Here is a 7,156-nt window from a genome sequence, read left to right as displayed (position 1 = left end):
GGGGGGGGGGGGGGGGGACTGATCAAGCTCGCGCGTCAGGCTAGTAAAGCCCGGTTCTTGAGTATTGATGAGGATCGAGATCGAGGATGGTTAGGCCGTTGAGTGCGAGTGAGGACCTCGGACTTGATCCCAGCTGAGCACATGCCGTTCCCCGAGAAATTGAATATATCACGTAAGTAAAATTTCATTTTCAAAATTTTATTTTACTCTTTTGTTTCCTTCCTTCTTATCGGTGCTTTTGCGGTGGTGCAGCTGTCGCTCGGGTCCCAAATGCAGTTCCTCAACTCAAGGAGTGGGTCGAGGGCATCGTGTTGCAACAGCCATATTTTCTGAGCGCTCACGGCGTGAGCTTTCGCAGGGCTGGTGGGAGGCCCGTTCTCATGATGAGATTCTTTTTCCGAGTGAGTAATATGTGGGTTCCTTTCGTGTTGTTAAGTTCTCACTTGTTTCATTTTCTTTTGCAGGTCTATCCAAGGATGTCACACCGAGGCCTCCACCCGGTGGCGAGAACTTCCCCGCCGAGTCCCCTGCCCCAAGACACGGTGATGAGATGAAAAGAAAAAGGCAATTCTCCAAACTCAAAAAAGAAAAAAACCAAGGAGAAGGCTGGTGTGAAAATCCAAATAAAGCACCAGCGCCCAAGCACCATCATCGGAATTACTCTACCAGCTGAGGGACGAGTCCGAAGAAGAAGAAGAAGAAGAAGAAGAAGAAGAAGAAGAAGAAGAAGAAGAAAAGAAGAATTTGATCTGGTGGCTCATGAGTCGTCACAGCTCGATGGGCAAGGTGCCTCCGAACCAGAGAAAGGCGAGGCTGATTTGCCTCAAGTTAGGGAAGCTGACGAGGAGGCTTTGGTCGAGGCTTCTCGGGACGTGGGCAATGCCCGAAGGATGCGTGCGGTGTGATAGAGATCATCGAGTCTCCTTCGTTTACTGAGTCCATGTACAACGAGGTTCAGATGGTGAAAGAACGTCCCAATGAGGGGGCCCACTGAGCTGACGGCTCCCTCCACGGATTTTTTGATGGCGTGGATTCTAGCGCCACGGAGGATGTCACCGTATAGGGGGACTTAGCGGTGCCGCGGAAGAGTCCATCTTTGGGAATAAGAGGGCCTTCCTCAAGCCCGAAACTGATCAACCGGTTCCCAACTTCGAGTTTGGATCTTGAACGGAAGCAACTGATCATCATCTCCATTCCAAAAGATGCCCGGGTCCTCTCTGCCCCCATATGGGTGGACAGTTACCTTCGGTGCCTAGTGACGAGGAAGACCTAGCCAAGATGAACGAGGTGGATGCGCCCTGCCTGTTCAACGAAGCACAACATGCGCTAAACCAGGTAATTTCAGATACCTATTGATGACTTTTAATTTGTACTTAGACTAATTTGTAGATAATAATAACATTTTCCTTTGTGTATGTAGGCCTTGGTTCATCATCATGAGAATTCCCTTCGATGTCAGGACGAGCTGAACCAACTTGAGGCCGAGGTGCGAGGGCTCACCGAGAAGAAAGATACTTACAAACTTCTCAGCGAACAACGTGAAGGGGAGGCTAAGAGCCTCCGAGCTGAACTAAAGGTTGCTCAGAAGGAGCAGACCGACCTGGTTGAGCAGGTAAAAAAAAATTTGAGGTTAGTGACAATAAGCTAGACTCGGTGACTAATGGTCGGAAACCACATGTCCAACAGAAGATCGATCGGATCGACAACTATGAGCTGAATTTGATGCTGTCAAGGCCAAGACCGACGAATGGAGAGGCAGGATAGACTGCCTGGCCTCGAAAAAGGAAATGCGCGGGCACAATTGGCTTCGACTGAGGTCCAGCTTTGAGCGGCAAAGGAAAAGATCGAGCTACAGGACAAAAAGATTGAGGAGCTCCAGTCTCAGCTAAGTTCGGCCATCTCTGATCGAGAAACTCTAGCCAAGGAGCTTGAAACGTCCAAGTTGGTGGCTGTGGTGGTTAAAACTGATGCCGATTATATGGTGGCCCAATATAAGGCTGATGCCGAGGAGGCCCACGATCGAACGAAGGATATTGTCGAGCATGCGAAGCGGCAATCCCGAAGGGAGGCCCTCGAGGAAATTTATGCTCGGGGTTTCGACTTATCAGCTGAAATTGAGAGAGCTAAGGCGCTCAAAGCCGAGGCCAAGAAGTTGGCTTATCCCAAGGATGAAGAAGACTCTGAGGATTCGAGCGAGTCTGAGGAAGGAGGAGGCTCAAAAACCCTAGCGGCGAAGGGGGCTCCGATGAAGACCAGGCCGTTTAAGTACCTTGTACTTTTGTACTATTTTTTTTGTATTTTTGTACATGTGTACTTTTGTACTTTTTGCCAAGGCTATTTGGCCTTTGTAAAGATGATATGTATATAATACAAGGCTTCTTTTTCCCTTCGACAATCTCTGAGTTTTGTTTTCCGTTCCTTTGTTTTTAAATTTGCAAAGATCGATATTCCTTAGCCAGAAATAGTTAGGTCATGTTTGGGGGTTGAACAGGCCTTGCCTTTGATATTATTTTGTTTAAGGCATCGTGGGGTTTTGGCATGACCAGAAACTTTTCCCCAAGGTACTTGTAATTTTTGTAGATTATAGTTTGATTAGGGTAGCCTTTAGAACTGGTTAAGAAATTTCGAAGGCCTTGTTTTTTATTACCGCTCTGAGCCGTTTTACTATAGCCGTAGCCTTTTTAGTTTGGGTGTTGCCCAGTGGGCTTGCTACCCAAAGTTATCTGGGTTTACCTAAGATAACAGTCCCCGAATGGGGATGGCCATAGCCTTTAAGATTCGGGCGCTACCTAATAGGTCTTATGCCCCCGGACTCTAAAGCCTGGGCCGTCTGAGATTGGCTTTGGACAGTAGTCCTCGAGTGGGAGAGATCGTTTGAACCAGGATTAAGGCGGCCCTTGGGCTCGATACCTTTAGGGGATCGGATGTACGAAATTCCTTAAGAAAAGAAAAAAAATTTAAGGGAAAAGATATTCATGCGCAAGCTAGAGACTTCTTTTTATTCTTGTGCGTAATAGTTACACATGTGTACAAGATTTATGCCAGGGCTCGAGTAGTCTATGCGGGCACGATTCATTTGATCGTTTGGCCCTTACAGTAAATCCTAACGATCGAGCCGAGACCGTTCAATCATAAAGTTTCTTTCCTTGCTAAAGTCATTATCCGAGGGTAATGCCCCACCAGGTTCGAGGTTGATAATAGAGAAGCCTCGAATACTGTTGTTGCGATCTATGACACCGATTCTGGACTGGCCTTCGCTTCTAAGTTAGCACGATCCACTGTTGCCTCGTTAAAAACTACGCCGGAAAACCCATTTGGGACAAAACTAGTTCAAGGGAAAAAGAGTGCAACGCGTGCTTCTAGGCCTAAAAACTATATCGTTCCTTCTTGGTTACCTGCAAGTGTTAGTTCAAAATGTAAACAAAAGAAATGAATGGGGTCGTACCTTAGTAGTAATATCGTTTCAAGTGAGTCATATTCCAGTTGTTCGGTAGTTGTTGGCCGTTCATTGCTCCGAGTTTGTAGGACCCCTTTCCGGTGATCTGGATAATTTTATACGGACCTTCCCAGTTTGGTCCCAACTTCCCTTTGTTCCGGTTCCTGGTGTTTGGCGTAACCTTCCTTAATACCAAGTCCCTGACATTGAAGTGTTAAAGGTTGGTTCTTTGATAGTAATACCTCTCGATCCATTATTTTTGGGCAGCCAACCTGACGAGGGCAAATTTACGCCTTTCATCAAATAGTTCCAGGCTCGTATTCATGGCCTCATTATTGGACCTTTCGGTTGCATATCTGAACCTGAGACTCGAATCCCCCACTTTGACCGGTATTAGAGATTCAGCAGCGTAGACCAATGAGAATGGGGTGGCCCCGGTACTGGACTTCGAGGTCGTACGGTATGCCCATAAGACCTCGGGTAGGATTTCCTTCCATTTTCCTTTAGCGTCAGTTAACCTCTTTTTGAGGTTTTGGAGTATGGTTTTGTTGGTCGATTCTGCTTGTCCATTCCTACTAGGGTGATAGGATGTTGAGAGGACCATTTTTATCTTATGGTCTTCAAGAAACTTGCTTACTTTGCTGCCGATGAAATGTTTCCCATTGTCGCGCACGATCTCGGCCAGCATTTCGGACCAGCGTATGATGTGGTCCCAAATGAAATCGATGACTTCCTTTGTTACACCCCATATTTTCATACGTGAGAGTACGTCGTAAGTTAATTGATGTAAGCTCAGAAATGAGATCATCCTTGAAAGTACATAAAGTAAGTTAATCATGTTATTTTGGAGGGTACAAATATTTCAGATCATGAACTGCAGGTACCAAGAGGGTTGGAAGGCTTAAAAGCTGAATGAATTGAAGAAAATAGGTTTCGTCGAAAGTGGATAAGTTGGGAATGTTATAATATACAATTTTGGTGTAAGACTAGGGTGCTCAAAATGATAAGGAGGTTACGTTATGAGTTATTTTAGTCATATGATAGTCATGTGTTATGTTTTGAATTCAAGTGAGTTGTGGAACAAAAGTTGGCAAAGATCATCACAAGTTACATTCACAAATATGCTAAAAAATAGGTCAAATGTAGCTGAGAATTTCTCCCAATTTACTTGGAATTACGGGATGATCTACCTACCAAATTGAAGATCTACGATTCTAGTTTCCAACGAACTAAATCGTTCATTAATACAACATTGGATTAGAGAGATATTCACATTTTTGTGAGACTGCGCAGATTGGTAGGTGATATGTAGGTGCATCACCTACTTGCCAAAAGGAGAGGCCTCAATTAAAAGCTCCAAAGTCGGCCAAGAGGGGACTTTTAAGGGCTTATCAACTCATTTCTTTCACACATATTTAAGACCAAGAAAACCAAATTGAACCTCTGCAACTCCTCCCCAAAAATCCCACACAAACCCTAGGTTATTTCAGGTGTTACGATGTGATTCTAGTGCCGAAAACCCCGGACATCTTGCTAGTTTCTCTTTCTCCTTCTTGTAGCTGCATTGGGGGACTGATTTTGGATGAATAAGGGCTAGGTTTCGTGTTTTCTACTCAGTCCAAGATAAATTTATGATTCTCCTTCCATTATCTAGGCTTGTACGAGTTGTAACTCGATCGTAAACACTAAACCTAGCGCGTTTCGAAAGTGTGGTATGTTGTTTGTTGTTGTGTCACTGTTGGCTGGTTGTACGCTTATTTTCAAGTTAAATTCATGGATGGTTTTTAGGATAAGAGGCTTAATTATGAACTTTTGGTTGTGTTTCTCAATTTTAAAGAAAAGACAAGTCGAAACGTGTTTTAGTAAACTGAAAAATCAATTTTTAGTTGCAGAACTTGTGGGACTGATTTGTGGACTGTTTTGTGTTGCTGTTGGGTTGTCTCTTTTGCTATTGCTTTTATGGAGTTTGGGAGGAGAAGGGTGTGGAGAAACACCACATAATGTCAGGGTGGTTGGCTGGTCGTTCGTTATTGCATATTCGGGTTGTTTGACACTACTAGAGTTGTCGTTTTGTGTATGAACTAATTGGGGTTTGTGGGATGTTTTGTGGTATTTTGTGATGGATATAAGGTTGGAAAATAATGTATACATTTTTTATTGTTGTGTTCTTGTTGTTGTTGGTGTTATGTCGAATTGGGAGGAAGTAAAGATTATAGGGGAGATGCTGCCCGTTTTATTATAAAATAAGCTTGTCGTTCGTCGTACGATAGTTGTACCTTCCATAACTTAATCATATATTGTTATCATTGTTGTAGATTAAGGTGCAACGAGACGAGTTTAACGTGGTTATTGGACAGATTGTTATAAGATATGTTAAGGCTAAACCTTTCCTTCATTTTGGCATTCCATGACGACATGTGTTTGATAATGAGACATAAAGAGAAATTCGTATTTCTGAATTTATTCACATTATCCTAGTCTCCTAAGTTACAGTATTATCCCTTATTGGTAGTTTCTATTTAGTTAAGTATTGTCTTCTTTCATTCAAGAGAGTAAATGGTCTATATATATACAGTATTATAGTATCTTCACCACCACCGAGCTATAATTGGTAGGCAAGCCTTTATTTGGCAACCTCTGATCAGATGGTAAGTTATATACCGATCCTACTGTGGCCGAGCGCCTATGAGCGAGCCCAAAATGGCCAAGATACAGAGCCTAGTATGGCCGAGCGCCTATGAGCGATCTTACTATGGCAGAGCAGTTACACATAACGAGCCTTATAAGGACAGACTACTATTTTACTTACTATATTGAGAGAGTGAGTAAGTATCAGCACGTAAGCACATCTTCAGATTATCTTTGACTCCCAGTTACTTTCATTTATTATATTATCAGTTCAGTTTCAGCTTTCAGTTATTCTGTTGCCTTACATACTTGGTACATTATTTCGTAGTGACGTCCCTTTTGTCGGGGATGCTGCATTTCATCCCTGCAAGTCCTGATGGACAGCTGGATAGACCTTACCAGTAGACAGAGCCAAACATCAGCTTGGTTGGTAAGCTCCACTTCCTTGGAGTTACCAAGTTTAGATCTTGGAGTCCATTTTCTTATACAGGTTGATGGGTAGGTCGAGGTCCTGTCCCGACCATGATACACTCATCTCTAAAGGCTTGTAGAGAAGTCTTGTATAGTTTGTGTATCAGTAGATTTTCATGGCGGCCTTGCCAGCCTGCACAGTTATATATATATATATATATATATATAATAATAAATATATATATATATATTATATATATATATATATATATTATATTATATATATATATTATCTCTCTCATTTGAGGGGTAAACATACCCAAAAGCTCTTAATATATATATATATATATATATTATATATATATATATTATATATATATTTATTATATATATATATATATATATATATGGTATATACGTGTACTAATAGTATTATTACTCTAGTAATATATATATGATTCAGAATATGGCCTTATCGGCCTAAGTTGAGGGTTACTCCTCTAGAGTTTACAGTTACAAAGTGGTACGCTCGGGCCGAGTATGGCACCGGGTGTCGGCCACACATCGTCATGTTTGGGGTGTGACAAACTTGGTATCAGAGCAGTTCTATCCTAGGGGGTCTACAAGCCGTGTCTAGTAGAGCCTTGTTTATAGATCTGTTGTGCACCACATTATATTAAT

This window comes from Nicotiana attenuata, chromosome 7, assembly GCF_001879085.1.
Source record: "Nicotiana attenuata strain UT chromosome 7, NIATTr2, whole genome shotgun sequence".
In the NCBI taxonomy this organism is placed as follows: domain Eukaryota; kingdom Viridiplantae; phylum Streptophyta; class Magnoliopsida; order Solanales; family Solanaceae; genus Nicotiana; species Nicotiana attenuata.
Note: the sequence above shows the minus strand (reverse complement) of the source record.